The sequence below is a fragment of the Aegilops tauschii genome, chromosome 2 (genome assembly GCF_002575655.3).
Source record: "Aegilops tauschii subsp. strangulata cultivar AL8/78 chromosome 2, Aet v6.0, whole genome shotgun sequence".
NCBI lineage: Eukaryota > Viridiplantae > Streptophyta > Magnoliopsida > Poales > Poaceae > Aegilops > Aegilops tauschii.
This window is the reverse complement of record NC_053036.3, coordinates 543740521-543757699: the sequence shown is the minus strand read 5'-3', so window position 1 is coordinate 543757699 and position 17179 is coordinate 543740521.

Genomic DNA, 17179 nt, shown 5'->3' with positions numbered 1-17179 from the left:
TTTACTAGACCGATAGCATGTTTTATGTGGGAGAGGCCACTGCTAGCATGTCATCCCTTACTTGGAATTCTGTGCACTTATGATTGGAACTATTAGCAAGCATCCGCAACTACTAATGTTCATTAAGGTAAAACCCAACCATAGCATTAAGATATATTGGTCCCCCTTCAATCCCGTATGCATCAATTTCTATGCTAGGTTGAAGCTTCTGTCACTCTTGCCCTCCAATACATAGTCCTATCAACATACAACTAACCCTATGGTGTGATCCACGCGTGCGCTCATATGATGGGCACCAAAGGACAGCAACATAACCACAAGCAAATTAAATCAATCATAGCAATTCATCAAACACCGATAGGACAACGAAAATCTACTCAGACATCATAGGATGGCAACACATCATTGGATAATAATATGAAGCATGAAGCACCATGTTTAAGTAGAGGGTACAGCGGGTTGCGGGAGAGTGGACCACTGTAGATAGAGGGGGGAAGGTGATGTAGGTGTTGGTGAAGATCGCGATGATGATGATGGCCCCCGACGGCGTTTCGGCGCCACCGGAAGCGAGGGGGAGAGAGCCCCCCTTCTTCTTCTTCCTCATTGACCTTCTCCCTAGATGGGAGAAGGGTTTCCCCTCTAGTCCATGGTCTCCATGGCGTGGGAGGGGCAAGAGCCCCTCCGAGATTTGATCTGTCTCTCTGTCTCTCTCGGTTTCTGCGCTCTCTTTGCTGCCCTTTCACCGTTTCGTATATATATGGAGATCCGTAACTCCGATTGGAGTGAAACCTTCGCCGTGATTTTTTTTACCAAAAATTAGCTTTCTTGCGGCCGAAGAAGGGCATCAACCACCTTACGGGGGACCCACGTGGGTCAGGGGCGTGCCCAGGGGGTGGGGCGCGCCCCCTGCCTCGTGCCTCCCTCGGGCACCGTCTCGCGTGGATTTTTCTTCCGGAATTCTCCAAATATTCCAAAAATATTCTCCGTCCGTTTTTATCCCGTTTGGATTCCGTTTGATATGGATATTCTACGGAAACAAAAAAATGCAACAAATAGGAACTGGCACTGGGCACTGGATCAATATGTTAGTCCGCAAAAATAGTATAAAATGTTGCCAAAAATATATGAAAGTTGTAGAATATTGGCATGGAACAATCAAAAATTATAGATACGACGGAGACGTATCAGGATCCCCAAGCTTAATTCCTGCTCGTCCTCGAGTAGGTAAATGATAAAAAAGATAATTTTTGATGTGGAATGCTACCTAGCATAATCTTGATCATGTATCTAATCATGGCATGAATATTAAGACACGAGTGATTCAAAGCAATAGTTTATCATTTGACATAAAAACAATAATACTTCAAGCATACCAACCAAGCAATTAGGTCTTATCGAAATAACATAGCCAAAGAAAGCTCATCCCTACAAAATCATATAGTCTGGCTATGCTCCTTCTTCACCACACAAAGCATTCAAATCATGCACAACCCCGATGACAAGCCGAGCAATTGGTTCATACTTTATAACGCGTTTCAGCCATTTCCACCCTCACGCAATACATGAGCGCAAGCCATGGATATAGCACTATAGGTGGAATAGCATATGATGATGGGGGTTATGTGGAGAAGACAAAAAAGGAGAAAGTCTCACATCGACGCGGCTAATCAACGGGCTATGGAGATGCCCATCAATTGATGTCAATGTGAGGAGTAGGGATTGCCATGCAACGGATGCACTAGAGCTATAAGTGTATGAAAGCTCAAACTGAAACTAAGTGGGTGTGCATCCAACTTGCTTGCTCATGAAGACCTAGGGCATTTGAGGAAGCCCATCGTTGGAATATACAAGCCAATTTCTATAATGAAAATTACCACTAGTATATGAAAGTGATAACTCAAGAGACTCTCTATATGAAGAACATGGTTCTACTTTGAAGCACAAGTGTGGTAAAAGGATAGTAACATTGCCCCTTCTCTCTTTTTCTCTCTTTTTTTTGTTTTTTTTTTGTTTTTTTAGGCCTTCTTTTTTTGGCCTTTCTCTTTTTTTTCGTCTGGAGTCTCATCCCGACTTGTGGGGGAATCATAGTCTCCATCATCCTTTCCTCACTAGGGCAATGCTCTAATAATGATGATCATCACACTTTTATTTACTTACAACTCAATATTACAACTCGATACTAGAACAAAGATATGACTCTATATGAATGCCTCCGGCAGTGTACCGGGATGTGCAACGATCTAGCATAGCAATGACATCAAAAAACGGACAAGCCATGAAAACATCATGCTAGCTATCTTACGATCATGCAAAGCAATATGACAATAAATGCTCAAGTCATGTATATGATGATGATGGAGGTTGCATGGCAATATATCTCGGAATGGCTATGGAAATGCCATGATAGGTAGGTATGGTGGCTGTTTTGAGGAAGATATAAGGAGGTTTATGTGTGATAGAGCGTATCGTATCACGGGGTTTGGATGCACCGGCGAAGTTCGCACCAACTCTCGAGGTGAGAAAGGGCAGTGCACGGTACCGAAGAGGCTAGCAATGATGGAAGGGTGAGAGTGCGTATAATCCATGGACTCACATTAGTCATAAAGAACTCATATACTTATTGCAAAAGTTTATTAGCCCTCGAAGCAAAGTACTACTATGCATGCCCCTAGGGGGATAGATTGGTAGGAAAATACCATCGCTCGTCCCCGACCGCCACTCATAAGGAAAGCAATGAAAGAACACCTCATGCTCCGACTTCGTTACATAACGGTTCACCATACGTGCATGCTACGGGACTTGCAAACCTCAACACAAGTATTCCTCAATTTCACTATTACTCAACTAGCATGACTCTAATATTACCACCTTTATATTGCAAAACTATTGCAAGGAATCAAACATATCATATTCAGTGATCTACAAGTTTTATGTAGGATTTTATGACTAACCATGTGAATGACCAATTCCTGTCATCTCTCTAAATAGATATAAGTGAAGCAAGAGAGTTTAATTCTTTCTACAAAAGATATGCCCACGCTCTAACAAATATAAGTGAAGAAAAAGAGCATTCTACAAATGGCGGTTGTCTAAGTGAAGAGAACCACGCAATCCAAACTTCAAATGATATAAGTGAAGCACATGAAGCATTCTATAAAGCCATACTCAAAAGATATAAGTGAAGTGCAAAGAGCATTCTATAAATCAACCAAGGACTATCTCATACCAGCATGGTGCATAAAAGAAAAAGAAAACTAAATGCAAAAGACGCTCCAAGATTTGCACATATCGCATGAACGAAACGAATCCGAAAACATACGGATATTTGTTGAAGAAAGATGGGATGCCTTCCGAGGCATCCCCAAGCTTAGATGCTTGAGTCTCCTTGAATATTTACTTGGGGTTCCTTGGGCATCCCGAAGCTTGAGCTCTTTCCTCTCTTCCTTCTTCTCACATCGAGACCTTCTCGATCATCGAACACTTCATCCACACAAAACTTCAACAGAAAACTCGGTAAGATCCGTTAGTATAATAAAGCAAATCACTACTCTGATTACTGTTGCAAACCAATTCATATTTTGTTTTTGCATTGTGTCTACTGTAATATAACTTTTCCATGGCTTAATCCACTGATATAAATCGATAGTTTCATCAAAACAAGCAAACTATGCATCAAAAACAGAATATGTCTAAAACAGAACAGTCTGTTAATAATCCGAACATTCACCATACTTATGATACTTTAAAAATTCTGCCAAAATTAGGAAAAATAAAAAATTTCTATAGAAATACAGTGCAAAAAGAATCAGAACCATTTGACGTTGCAGTAAAAAATGAGAAATCGCGCACTACAACCAAAGTTTCTATCCTGCACCGTACAAACCAACAAGCATTGTGAACATCCTAAAGGCAAACCTTGGCACATTATTTTTATTTCTAAACTTTATAAAAGCACAAAGCAGAAATAAATGACTCTCTAAACCTTCCGGGTTGTCTCCCTGGCAGCACTTTCTTTAAAGCCATTAAGCTAGGCATATAGTGCTCAAGTAGTGAATCCACCCGGATCCCAAGGTATATCAAAGCCAATTTTTATTAGCAATGATTTTTAATTTAGTAGTGAGCGCAAAGCAACATATATCAAGCAATGACGAAGTCTAACTCTCTTCCTATGCATCGGAATGTCATAAAAGAACAATTCATGCACACCTAGAAAGGCCAATGCATAGTATAAACAGTTTCTTGCAATTTTATCGTGTTAGAAACATAGAGAGGTGGAGATATAGTTCCTCTCTCATAATAATTGCAAGTAGGAGCAGCAAGCACATGCATATTATATTCATCAAAATCATCATGTGTAATAGTAAAACGCAACCCATCAATATAAGCCTTAATAAGGGTAAACTTCTCCGATATAGTGTAGTCGGGAGAATTCAAAAAGATAATAGGACTATCATGCGTGGGTGCAATAGCAACAATTTCATGTTTAACATAAGGAACTATAGCAAGTTCATCTCCATAAGCATAGTTCATATTGGCATCTTGGACACAAGCATAGCAAGCATCAAGTTCATCAAAAAGGGATATTTCAAACGAATTCAAGGGATCATAATAGTCATCATAGCAATCATCCTTCGGTAAGCACGTAGGGGAAATAAACAATGTATGAGTTGAAGAGTTACTCTCATTAGAAGGTGGGCATGGGTGATCAATCCGCTCTTCCTCCTTTTGTTCTTCGCTCTCCTCCTCATCTTTTTCATCCAATGAGTTCAGAGTTTCATCAACTTCTTCTTCCATAGATTCCTGCAAAATATTAGTCTCTTCTTGGACAGCGGAGACTTCCTCAATAAGTGCATTAATATCGGAATTGTATTCATAATTCTCATAGCAATATTTGAGGATAGCTAAATTTTCAGGTCTATAAACAGCATCATCAAAATCTTCAAACTCTTTAAACATAGATTCAATTTCATAAGCACCCATAAAAGCAACAAATTCTTCTATTTGTTCCACATCATAGTAATCATATATACCATTAGCATAAGAAGCTAAGGTTTCATTACCATTAAATTTGCATGAAAAGGGGAGGTGTGGAGCCTTCATCCTAGAGCAACAAGTGTAATCATAACTCAAGCATACTTGCCGAGCATACCACTTCAATATATAAATTTGATCCCATAATAGTTTCCCTTTTTGTGTCAAGCGATAATCCCTAAAGTATTCACATTGATCCAACGTTACTCCCATTACACAATTTAATGGGGTTTTCTCAGGATTATCAAAGTGGTACATAATATTTTTCACATATTGAGCATCGAGGGTTTTAGGAGGTTCCCCATCTCCATGAGCAGAAGTACACCTAATTTTTTTGGTATTTCGTGTTCCATATACATAACTAAAGATAGAGAACAACTAAGAACAGCAAATAAAAATTACTTAGTGATAAAGCAAACAAGAACACACGAGAATATTCACCCCACGCTATTGCTCCCCGGCAACGGCACCAGAAAAAGTTCTTGATAACCCACAAGTATAGGGGATCAATTGTAGCCTCTTTTGATAAGTAAGAGTGTCGAACCCAACAAGGATCTAAAGGTAGAACAAATATTCCCTCAAGTTCTATCGACCACCGATACAACTCTACGCACGCTTGACGCTCGCTTTACCTAAAACAAGTATGAAACTAGAAGTACTTTGTAGGTGTTGTTGGATAGGTTTGCAAGAATATAAAGAGCACGTAAATAAAAACTAGGGGCTTTTTAGATAAAAACACAATAAAGTAAATATATCGAGTGTGAAAAAGTGGTGGTAGGAGTTGCGAAATTGTCCCTAAGCAATTCACTACTTTATTAGACCGATAGCAAGTTTTATGTTGGAGAGGCCACTGCTAGCATGTCATCCCTTACTTGGAATTCTATGCACTTATGATTGGAACTATTAGCAATCATCCTCAACTACTAACATTCATTAAGGTAAAACCCAACCATAGCATTAAGATATATTGGTCCCTGTCGGGGGTTGGGTGCGACATATGCCAATGGATGGCTTATCATGGTGGGAGCGAATAGAACGTCGCTGGTGCCTGGAAGTGGGATAAGGCGTAGACACGAACGCCGGCGCACTTTACCCAGGTTCGGGGCTCTCCTAGGAGATAACACCCCTAATCCTGCTTTGCGGGGTCTCCGCATGATCACTAAGGCACAAGTGAATACAATGGTGCTCCTCGAGCTGTATGCTAGAGGTAGGAGAAGGCAAGGCTAGCTCTCTCCTTTCTCTATGGTTGGCCTAGTTCTAACAGGTTGGGAACCCTTTGCATGGGTGCCCTGGGGGGTTTATATAGGCCTACCCCCCTAGGGGTACAATAGTAATCCGGCCGGGTGTAGGACCCGGCTGTCAGTCTCTCTGGTTGCCGGCTTCTCCGCCGACTGCTGGGGCCCGCCGCCTGGTTTGGCACAGGGCCGACAGGCCGCCTCTGCCGCTCACGGGTCCGGTCGGCTGCTGATCACTGTAGCCGTGATGTTAACGACGCAGGCTTGGTCAGGGGAGCATGGCTACAGCCCCGCCGCCTGGCGGGCGATTCCTGTAGCCACTCTGCGTCTCGTCTGGTTAATGGCGCGTGGGGCCCGAGGAAGGGGTTGGCCGACTGCTGGAGGCCGACCTCTCTCCGATCCGACTGGTGGGGCTCTAGCCGTCTTCCGGGCTCCGGCTGATCGGTGGGGCCCGTCGTCCCCCGGCCGTACCGACAGGCCGTCGTGGGAGCAGGGCCCCGCCTACTTGTGCTGACGTTAGGGGTGGAGTGGCAACAGTGCCCCGCTGGGCGGAGATCTCCACTGGTACGGTGCACTGTGGCCACGCCCGTCCCTGGATCGGGTGGGGGGGTGGGCTATGCTGTAGCCACTCCCTGTCTTGTCTTTCTGATGAGGGCGCAGGCTTCGTTGGCGCCACGGGCCGACTGCTAGGGGCCGGCTTCTCTAGAAGCCGCCCACTAGGAGTCGGCCTGCCTTGATGCCGGCTTCTGGGACTCGGCCGCCTTCGGGCAGCCGGCTATTCCTCCAGCCGGCCACCAGAAGGCGGCACCTCGTCTTGAGGTCTTGAGGGGCGCAGCTAGCCCCGATGTCTTGAAAGGCTCTGGGTCTCGGGTTAGCCTACCCGTGGCCCATTACTCTGACAGTCCCCCTTCAATCCCGTATGCATCAATTTCTATGCTAGGTTGAAGCTTCTGTCACTCTTGCCCTCCAATACATAGTCCTATCAACATACAACTAACCCTATGGTGTGATCCACGCACGCGCTCATATGATGGGCACCAAAGGACAGCAACATAACCACAAGCAAATTAAATCAATCATAGCAATTCATCAACCACCGATAGGACAACGAAAATCTACTCAGACATCATAGGATGGCAACACATCATTGGATAATAGTATGAAGCATGAAGCACCATGTTCAAGTAGAGGGTACATCGAGTTGCGGGAGAGTGGACCGCTGTAGATAGAGGGGGAAGGTGATGGAGATGTTGGTGGAGATGGCGGAGGTGTTGGTGAAGATCGCGGTGATGATGATGGCCCCCGGCGGCGTTCCGGCGGCACCGGAAGCGAGGGGGAGACAGCCCCCCTTCTTCTTCTTCCTCCTTGAACTTCTCCCTAGATGGGAGAAGGGTTTCCCCTCTGGTCCATGGTCTCCATGGCGTGGGAGGGGCGAGAGCCCCTCCGAGATTGGATCAGTCTCTCTGTCTCTCTCTGTTTCTGCGCTCTCTTTGCTGCCCTTTCACCGTTTCGTATACATATGGAGATCCGTAACTCCGATTGGACTGAAACCTTCGCCGTGATTTTTTTTACCAAAAATTAGCTTTCTTGCGGCCGAAGAAGGGCATCAACCGCCTTACGGGGGGGCCATGAGGGTCAGGGGCACGCCCAGGGGGGTGGGGCGCGCCCCCTGCCTCGTGCCTCCCACGGGCACCGTCTCGCGTGGATTTTTCTTCCGGAATTCTCCAAATATTCCAAAAATATTCTCCGTCCGTTTTTACCCCGTTTGGATTCCGTTTGATATGGATATTCTGCAAAACAAAAACATGCAACAAACAGGAACTGGCACTGGGCACTGGATCGATATGTTAGTCCCCAAAAATAGTATAAAAAGTTGCCAAAAATATATGAAAGTTGTAGAATATTGGCATGGAACAATCAAAAATTATAGATACGACGGAGACGTATCACCAGGTAGGGGTGCGCCGAAGCTTCCTTTCCGTCGTCTTGCGTCCAGTCGCTTTGTCGCCTCCATGGCGGATGCTTGCCGTGCTCGTGCTGAGCGCCGGGCTTCCCTAGCCACCCACGTCGCTCAGACGGCTCCTGTCGGTGGGCCATCTCGTCGTGCCCCGTCTCCTGCCGGCAACGCCGCCACCGGCCTGGCGGGGAACGAGCAGCAAGCGTCCTCACTGCACCCCTTGGTGCGGCGGGACGGCCGCACCGCCACCCCATCGCTGACCCCGGCCGGTTCCTCGTCCCACGCTCGTCGCGCTCCCATGGACGCACGGGCCGCGCTCCTCATGGCGCACAAGCTCCTGCACTACCGCCCGATCGACGACCTCTACGAGGACTGGCTCGACCGCATCGCCGAGCTCGTCCGCGCCGCAGGGGGCTCCCCTGCGCCGTCCCTCTCTCTGCCTCACCCTCCGCCGGCTACGGGCGACGTAGCTCACGGGGCACCTCCACCACCTCTGCCACAAGACGGCGCCCTGGCGCCAAGGCGCGCGGCCCCACGACGCGACCCGCCGCATCCCGCGCCCGCGCGCGAAGAATGAAGCTGTCAAGAAGTCCCTCCGCCACAAGAGAACGCTCCGCCGCTCGTCGCACCGCCGCGCCAGGATCGTCCGCCGTGGCAGGACCCCGTGCTGCTTGCTGTGGCAGCACGTGGGCGTCAAGACCAAGCTCCACCTCCAAGACGGGCCCCGGCGACCATGGCCGGCTGCCGCGCCTTCACCCCCGAACTACTAGCGTCGCCTGGCCGGGCAAGTTCAAGCCGGATCTGCCTCCTCGCTATGACGGCACCCCCGACCCCGTGGAGTTCTTGCAGCTCTACGAGCTGAGCATCGAGGCGGAAAACGGCGACAAGAAAGTCATGGATAACTGGTTCCCTATGGCACTCAAAGACGGCGCCCGTTCGTGGCTCCTGAACCTGCCTCCAGGCTCGATCTCCTCCTGGGACGAGATGCGCGACCGTTTCGTCGCCAACTTCCAGGGCACTCGCGACCGCCCGCCGGCCGCGGGTGACCTGCGCCCCGTCAAGCAACAACCAGGGGAAACCCTCTAGAAGTTCATCCAGCGCTTCAACAACTTTCGTATCAAGATCCCCAAGGTGACGGACGAAGCCATCATCTCCGCATTCTCTAATGGCGTCCGCGACGTCAAGATGAAGGAAGAGCTCGCTATCCACGAGGAGCTGTGCACATCTCAGGAGCTGTTTAACCTAGCGACCAAGTGCGCAAGAGCTGAGGAAGGGCGCCTCTCCCTCCTCGAGCTGCCGGCTACGGACCCGGAGGAGAAGAAAGCCAAGGCCAAGGACGTGAAGCGCAAGGGAGCAGCCGTGCTCGCGGCGGAGCCGGACACCAAGCGAGGCAGAGACCAACCCGAGTCATCCAAGAGCAGCCGACCGTTCTGCGCCTTCCACAACCTGAATACCCACAACACCAGCGACTGTCAAGAGCTCAGAGCCATTCGCGAAGGATGCTTCAGTTGACGCCTCGAGCGCAGCGACCGGGGCTACAGCCGGGGAGGAGGACATGGCGGCGAGCGCTGGGACAACGGTGGCCCGCGCCAGGAGTGGCCCGCTCGGCCTCGTGAGGACCGCTGGCAGGATCATCCTCGCGAGGGTGCCTGGAGGGACCAGCCTCGTGAGGATCGTCCTCAGGGCAACGCCGGTCTTCACCCGCTGCTGCCACTACCAAGAAGGAATGACGACCACCATCAGGACGAGGGGGCTGGGGGCTTCCAGGAGCCGCGCGCTATCGCCTGCATCTTGGGCGGAGCCCAGGCCCCCGCCTCGTAGCGCATCTTCAAACAGTTTGCTCGTGAAGTGAATGCAGTCCTCCCCAAGCTGGAGGCCACACGCCCGCTCAGGTGGTCCCAATGCGCCATCACCTTCAACTCGACAGATCAGCTCAAGTGCGCAGCTACCGCTGGCGTCGTCCCGATGCTTTGTTCACCAATCATTAGCAACGTGCAAGTTACCAAGACCCTCATTGACCGCGGTGCAGGGCTCAACGTCCTGTCCGTCGACACGTTCGACAACCTCCAAGTGCCATATGACCAGCTTCAGCCTACTAAGCCTTTCTCAGGAGTGACCGACGGCTCCACCACACCGATAGGGCAGGTCCGCCTCCCTGTCACCTTCGGGGAACGCAAGAACTACCGCACCGAGCTCATCGACTTCGACGTCGCGCACATCCGCCTGCCATACAACGCCATCCTAGGGTATCCAGCCCTGGCCAAGTTCATGGAGGTAACACACCACGGCTACAATGTCCTCAAGATGCCGAAAAGCGGTGGGATCATCATGGTCCCATGCGAAGAAAGAGACGCGGTGTGCTCCCTCGAGCGTGCCTTTCAAGCTGCAGCAATCGACGACCCCGACAGCCAGGGCGATGGCCCTCCGGAGGCCATCCCCAAGAAGAAGAAGCAGTTGCGCCGTGCCGGACCTCAGGAGGGTGGCATCGCGGCTGGAACCTCGTCAGGATCAGTGCCCGCTCCAGGGGCGCCTCCCCTCATCGCATAGGAAGGCGCGCCCAGCGCCCTCCTCGGGCAGGGCTCGGGGGATCTCTTCTGGAGGGCCTCAGCCTTGCCAACATCACGAGGGAGGCGCTCGGGCACCACTTAGAGGTGTGCTTCAAGGCACGTTTCCCTCAGGAGGACATAGGGCAAGGAGCGCCCACCGCTCAGGAGTTCATCACCAAGGCCACTCAGGAACTGCAGGACGCAAGGGCCATGCGCGGCGACCGCCGCTCACGAGGCGCAGCTCCCCATCCAGGCGAGGATGCCGGGCTGCGTGTCTGCATCGACGTCCCAGGGCTCAACAGGGCCGCTTCTCCGGAGCTTTTCTGGCCTTCGCGCGTGGGCCGTTGCGAGGGTCCGCCACACAGTTACGTTCGCATGCCTTTCGGCCTGCCGAGCGTGTCGTCAGCCTATCAGCGCAACCTGCGGCGTGTCCTGGCGGCTCAGGAGGCCAGGCACCACGCCGTCCTGGCAGAGCTGGAGACGGTCCTTAGGGAACCACCTAAGCCCCCATAGCCTCCTGAGGCTCGGGGCCCCGGTGGCTCGTGAGGAGCAATCCCTTCAGCGTGTACCTTCAGCTACCCCGACAACTCTTCATCAACAGAACCAGGTGACATTTTCCAAGTTCATTCAGCTGGGAGCGCCCCTTGGGCTGCATCATTCCCAGGCCGCGTGGGTCCGTCCCTGTGGCATGTATCACTTTTGCGTATGTCTTTAGCTTACCCTGTTGGGGGCGCCCCTCGGGCTGCATCATCTCCAAGCAGCTCGGGCCTGACCCAGTGGCATGTATCTTTCTGCATTTACCGAAGCTGATCTGCCTTTCATGCGTAATCTACCTGTGATTATCATCAGCTCGATCGCCACCTGCCATGGGTCCGCCCCTCTCTCATGCAATTCGCTTGCGCGTTAAAAGGGGGGCTCCTGAGCATCGCGACTCAGGAGCTCTTACTGGCTCTCCAGCCCTCACCCCCTGGCCTTGACCACGGCATCGCCACCTGGCATACTAGCGGCGACTGAGCTCGCTCGAGGGCCGGGACCTGAGGACGTAGAGCACTTGTATCTAACCATCTCGCAGGAACATACGGCCATCAAAGACCCAAGACCAGGCGCAACCCACCTTGAGGTAGGGCCTCATGAGTCCCGCGCTGGCTCACGAGTGCCCATATACACCTCGCCTAGCCCTGCCGTGCAAGCCACGTGTCAGGGCGGGGCTGTACACGCCCCGGGGGCTCTCCTCAGAGGGAGCCCCCCTCCCACACACAAGTGGAAGCACCATGCTCCACGCTGGCCGTCGACACTGCCGAGGAGCGGCTATGCCCGTGCACAAGCGGAAGCACTATGCTCTGCGCTGGTGATAAACAACCGAGGGCGGCTTCACGGTCGTACCAACCTCAGGGAGCCCAGAGCTCAATGTCCGGCCTCACCGCAACGCCTCCCCTCAGGAGAGCCGCGCGAGGAGCTGGGCACGGGGGCTGCGCTCGGGTCACGCCCAAGCGTACGCCACCCAACCATGTCCCCCGGACCTGGGGGCTGCGCTCGGGTCACGTCCAAGCGCACGCCACCCAACCAGGTCTCCCGGACCTGGTCGTCGCACGCCCCTCCTGAGGCCTCGGCGAGGGCAGGTATGGAGATTGTTTGCACGTCAAGGGGGACTCCTGAGCATCGCGACTCAGGAGCCTAACTGGTCATGTAGCCCCTCAATCCTTGGTCCGTCCTGGTCTCCGGTCGGCCCAACGGCGCTTGAGGTATGTGCGGGGCCGGGCTCTGCCGAAGTAGAACATTGACCTATCCTCGCATACTCTCCCTATAAGCTATTTGCGCGTCAAGGGGGACTCCTGAGCATCGCGACTCAGGAGCCTAACTGGTCACGTAGCCCCTCACTCCTTGGCCCGTCCTGGTCTCCGGTCGGCCCAATGGCGGTTGAGGTATCCGCGAGACCGGGCTCTGTTGACCCAGAACACAAAGAAAATAGGAAGAAAATCGCAAAATCTTGAAGCAAATATTACAAGACATATTGTCCTCACAATATCAGATGAAAGTTTTAACGCCTCCACGAGGCCTGATGCATGATTGCAGGAATAAAACAGGAAAGGAGCCGCAGGTCACCCCTGAGCACCATCGATGCCCGTGGGCGGCACTCCTCCTGTGGTAGTGTCGCCCCCGGTCAAGGGCGCGGAAGCAAAGCGGCGGAACTTCTTCAGCAAGGCCTCCACCTGACCTTGCACGGCTGCGGCGGCAGCTATGCAGTGTTCATCAGCCACAGGCTCCAGCAGCTCGTGAAGACAAGCGCTGGGTGTCGGGTGGTAGGTGCGACATATGCCAACGGGTGGCTTATCATTTTGGGAGCCAGTAAGACATCGCCGGTGCCTGGAAACGGGATAAGGCGAAGACATGCACGCCGGCGGATCTTACCCAGGTTCGGGGCTCTCCGTGGAGATAACACCCCTAGTCCTGCTCTGCGGGGTCTCCGCATGATCACTAGATCAATACAAGTAGCTACAAGTGCTCCTTGAGCTGTTTGGCTAGAGAAAGAAGAAGGGCAAGGCTAGCTCTCCTTTCTCTCTATGTGGTGTGTGAAACTCTATGAGATCAACCCTTTGCATGGGTGTCCCCGGGGGCTTATATAGGCCTACCCCCCAGGGGTACAACGGTAATCCGGCTGGGCGCGGGTCCCAGCCGTCAGTGTCTATGCTTGCCGACTTCTCCGCCGGCCATTGGGGCCCGCCGACTGGTGGGTCCCGCCGGCTGCCGGCCTCTTGGCCGACAGGCCGGCCCCACCGCTTGGGGGCCTTGTCCGCGGCTGGTTACTGTTGCCTCGCCTCTGATGACGAGGGCTTTGTCGAGGTAAGCGTGGCTACAGTGCCGCCGCCTTGCGGGCTCTCACTGTAGCCTCACCTCGTCTTATCTCCTTAATGAGGCACATGTTTCGAGGGAGGGAGGTAGCCGGCTATTGGGAGCCGGCTACGACCCTAGCCGACTAGGGGAGGCCGGGCCGCCTTCGAGTGTCTCTCTGGCTAAGGGGGCCCGTCGCCCGCGGGCCGTACTGGTGCCTGTCGTGGGTGACATCGAGGTCAACATGGCTACAGTGCCGCGCCGGACGGGAGATGGCTGGCCCGTACGGCGCCCTGTGGCCATGCCTGCTTCGGGATTTGGGGGTAGTCGGCTGTACTGCGGCCATGCCCTGTCTTATCACCGTTATGTGGATGCAGTCTTGGTGGGTGCAGTCTTGGCCGGCTTCTGGGAGTCGGCTTTCTTCATGGCCGGCTTCTGGGAGTCGGTCCTCTTGGGGCCGGCTTCCTGGAGTCAGCCATCTCGTAGCTTTCTTGGGGAGGGTTTCTAAGGCCGGGTCGCCTTCTGGTAGTCGGCCCTGGGGATAGCCGCTGGGGGAAGGCGGCCCTATGCTCTGTATGCTTGAAGGCTCGAATGGCCTGATAATTTTTCGAAGAGCCACGGGGAGTCGGTTAGGCTACCCGTGGCCATTTACTCTGACAGTAGTCCCCGAAGCTGGTTGGGCTTCGAGGCTGAGAGGAGGTCGAGAAGCTCGGTCAGCTTCTTATCTTGACGAGCCAGCAGCTGGGAGCTGGCTTCGGTTGGGCGCGCCGTCTTGGAGAAATTTCTAAAGTCGGAAGGCAGGAGTCTGTTGGCGCATGCGCCGGGCCGCAGGCCGGCTGCTCACTGCCTGCGAACCACGTGGCATCCTCCGGCTGAAAAAAGCCTGCCAACCCACGCGCGTGACAGGAAGTCGCCGCAGGCCGGGGGCCCACACTCCTATGCCTAGGCCCCGGCGCGGATCCTCTGTGGCCCAGAGCTGTCCGCACGTCTTCCGGCGGCGGTTTCCGCACGCCGTTAGGGCGCAATAATCGCGGGACGTGGGGGCGTGGGCGCAGTTAATCCCACGTTCCTCCCCACACCTCGCCTCCTCGGCTTCGCCGCACGAGGCTATAAGTAGGGGGAGGAGGGGAAGCGGCAGACGCTCGCACGCTCCTCTCCTCTCCGCCATCTTATTCCTCCTGCTCTCCCTCGGAGCAGCGCCTCGCCGCCGCGCCGTCCCACTAATCTTCACTCCGCCCCACAGCTTCGCCGCCGCAGGGCCGTGCTTTCTCCGCCACTGCACCCTTCCTCGTTAGCTTCTCGCCACCATGCAGTACGGCGGGGACTGGGACGACTCCAACGTCCATATGGACCACATCGATTTCCTCCGCAAGACGCGGCGGTTGCTCGGCAAGGACCAGGTGCGGGTCCGTCTCGCGCCGGAGAAGGAGATCACGCCGGCGCCGGAGGAAGGCGAGCGAGTAATCTTCCGCTCGCACTTCCTGCGCGGCCTCGGCCTGCCGGCGAGCGCTTTCTTCCGCTCCTTCCTCGACTTCTATCAACTCCAGCCACACCACCTCACTCCAAACATGGTGGTGCTGCTGTCCGCCTTCGTCACCCTGTGCGAAGGCTTTCTTAGCGTTCTCCCCACCCTCGAGCTCTGGGGGGAGTTCTTCCAAACCAAGCTCGGCACCTGCATGCAGGGCCTGCCGGCTCAGAGCGGCGCCTTCATCGCGATGCGGAGGCCGGCGGCCGACAACCCCTTCCCCGTCATCACGCTGATCCAGTCGGTGAAGCGCTGGCAGAAGTCGTATTTCTACGTGAGGAACGTCGCCCCGCAAGGCGACTACGTCAACTTGCCGGCTTACATAGCCAACCCGCCGGTTGGGAGGCGGCCCCAGTGGTCCTATCGGGCCGTGACGCCGTCGCAGGCTGGAGCCGCGGTCGCCCGACTCCGGGTGATGATCCAGTCGGAGGGCCTGACTGGGTCCGACTTGCTGGCCGCCTTCGTCGCGCGCCGAGTGCTTCCGCTTCAAAGCCGCCCTCACCTGATCTGTCAGATGAGCGGCCAACTCGATCCGAGTCGGATGTGCACCAAGGATATGCCGCACGACGAGGTGGCTCATATGGTGAATTATCTTGCGAACTGCAAGCTCTCCGCAGAGTGGCGGTTTGGCAAGGAGCCATACTCCCGTGCACATCCTCCGCCTACGGTATGCTCTCTTTATTCTTTCTTCTCTTAATTTTGTCACCGAGTTTCTCTTGGCCGACTCTGACCAGTCGGCACGTCTTGGCAGAGCCCTCTCCTTCGACCTGCGGCCGAGTCGGGGGCGGATCGCCAATTTCTTCCTCACCGGGCGGAGCATGACTTGGAGGACCATGACTTGGGGGCGGCCGCCATGGACGACAACACCGAGGCGGGAGGCGGCGAAGCCGGCGGCTCCGGGCTTGGAGTTAGCTTCGACGACTGGCCGGATGACGACGAGGCGAAAATCGTCCCACGCCGCCAGATGGCGTCCGGCCATGGCGCGGGTTCCTCCGCCGCGCCGCCTGCTCGGGGCAGCGGGCAGAAGCGTCGGGCCACGTCGGGCTTGTTCGGCAGTCGGCCGAAGAAGCCCAAGGGCGGGGCGGCGGCAACCAGGCGGGATGAGGCGGCCGCGAAGGCGGCCTGCTTCCGCAAGGTGGTGAAGCAGCCGCAGACGGTGTCAGCGTAAGTGTATATTCTTTTGCATACTCTTTCTTCTTTTCTTGTAGATTTCTGAATCCTTGTTCTTTCTCAAAAATCAGGGTTCCGCTTTCTCTTGAGCGGGTTGCTGCCGCCTCCGTGGTTGGATCGCCGGGAGGGTCCGGGAGCACCCGCCGTGTGGACCCCCGCGCCGAGCTTCAGGCGGCGACGGAGCGAAATGCGCGGGAGGCGCGGGAGGCGGAGGAGTTGAGGGCGGCTGCCGCCCAGGCGGCACAGGAGGAGGACGAGTCGGCGAAGGCGCATGCCGACGCGGCGGCCAAGGCCCAAGCGGAGGCTGCAGCCGCGACAACGGCGGAGGGGGCGTTGCTTGTCACCCCTCTACATGTCGCGGCGCCCGAGGTCCCGGAGCCCCCGCCGGAGGAAGCCGGCGGCGACCTGCCGGGGCTGGAGAGGGAGGACGACGTCGTCATCCCGGAGAGGGAGACGACACCGGCTTCGCCGACTGGGGCGGCCCAAGGCAGCCGGCCTAACGCGCCGCCTGCACAACCGGCTGGGGGCGAGCCGGCCGCGAGGACGGACCTGGTGGTCTAGTCACCATCGCGCCAGCGTGCGGGGAAGGCCACTTCGGACCCGCAGAAGGCCGCGGGCTCCGGCTCATCGGCCCAAGACGTGGAGGCGATCAGTGCCAGCTCGGGGTGGATGCCGGGTGGAGGGACCGCGGTGGTGAATGTGGCGGCGCAGGAAGTCCGGAACCGGCTTTAGTCCCAGGTCGCGGTGCTGAGGAAATACAATGACGAGTTCCTCGCGACGCGAGCGGCCATTCAAGTAAGTCTTCCCGTTTTTGCTTTTTTGATCTTGGTTTCTTCCGTGGGGGCGCGTCAGCGCACCCACTGGGTGTAATCCCCGAGTTCCAAGT